The sequence below is a fragment of the Microtus ochrogaster genome, chromosome 10, assembly GCF_000317375.1.
Source record: "Microtus ochrogaster isolate Prairie Vole_2 chromosome 10, MicOch1.0, whole genome shotgun sequence".
NCBI lineage: Eukaryota > Metazoa > Chordata > Mammalia > Rodentia > Cricetidae > Microtus > Microtus ochrogaster.
This window is the reverse complement of record NC_022016.1, coordinates 21,878,162-21,879,747: the sequence shown is the minus strand read 5'-3', so window position 1 is coordinate 21,879,747 and position 1,586 is coordinate 21,878,162.

Genomic DNA, 1,586 nt, shown 5'->3' with positions numbered 1-1,586 from the left:
GAGAGAGAGAGAGAGAGAGAGAGAGAGAGAGAGAGAGAGAGAGAGAGAGGCTAACTCCATATGTAAAACAAGCTAAAGCTCCTGCTCCCTAAGAATATCAGAACTTGTCCTGGAAGGATTAGGGCCAGGCTTGTGACCTCGATCTGGGCTGGTAGATGTGTCCCATCTGCATACATAATATGTAAGTCAGAGCCAGCTGGAGCTCACCATCCCTTTCCATATTTCTTCATGCTCCATACAGCTTTTGACTCTGACCTTCTTCTAATCCAATCTTTCATAGTCTTTCAAAAAGGATTCTGAACTGGGCAGTGGTGGCACACGCCTTTAATCCCAGCACTTGGGAGGCAGAGATAGGTGAATCTTTGTGAGTTCAAGGCCAGCTTGATTTACAGACTACAGAGCAAGTGCCAGGACAGGCTTCAGAGTTACACAGAGAAACCCTATATCAAAAAAGAAAACTGAAAAATCAAATATATATATGTGTGTGTGTATGTATACATTATATATATATGTATATATATACATATATATATAAAATCTGTGACTTGTTTTGCCCTGTTTCTGCTTTCATGTTTCTATGTTTCTTTGTGACCCTGGGTTTATACTTGGTTTATCTCATTAAAATTCTTGTGTTGGAGGTGTGATCCTCAGTGTGCTGATGAGAAAGGTAGAACATATTGAGGTCACTGAAACTTCTGTCTCCTGAAGAGATTGATGTAGTGCTTGTGGGACTCTGGTTAGTTCTCTCCAGGGAGAATTGTCACAAAAGAGAAAACTTGGCCTTGTCTTTCTCTCTCCATATAAAATTTCACCTGCTCCCCACAGTTCGATGCCACCCCACCCTACCATGAAACTCTCACCAGAGCTGAGCAAAACATTGTGTCATGCCCATAAGCTTCTACAACCATGAATTAAGCAAACCTCTTATCGTTAGCTACCATCCATCCTCGGGCGTTTTATCATAACACTAGCATATAAACTAAATTAAATATCTGTAAGGGAAAAGTGGCTCCAAAGGTGCCCTGGGAAAGAACGTGGATCATCAGGCAGGAAGAACTCATCCCTGCCTCCCTCCAAACAAAAACTGATCAAAACCAATTGTTTCCAAAGGCCACTGACTAGAGGACCGAAAAATCTGAATCATGAGCAGGGGATTTATCAGAAGTATTAAAAGAAGACATGTGGGACGGATTTCCAAAGTAGGAAAGCATTATTTCCCTGGAACTCATCCAGGGAAAACAAAGAACTGGGAATTTCAGTATTTTGCAAGAAAATGAAACAAACCTTAGCACATAAGGCTCATGGAGGGTGTGTATGGCAGCAGGGTGGTGAGAGGTCCACCGTTGGTTAACACAGTGTGTTTATGAGAAACGGGGCTCAGCAAGCAAACCCACCTCCAGGACTCAGTTTCAGGATCCAGCAAATGAGGTGGCCTCAGACCACGTCATAGATCTTCATTTTGGTGATGGATTTGATGCTAAGACTGGAACAGGGTTTGTAGCCGTGGGGATCAGAGAGTGACGAAAAGAACCACAAAAATGTAGCGTTACCCAAACCAGACAGGCGGTTTCCAGTAGTGTGCTAGA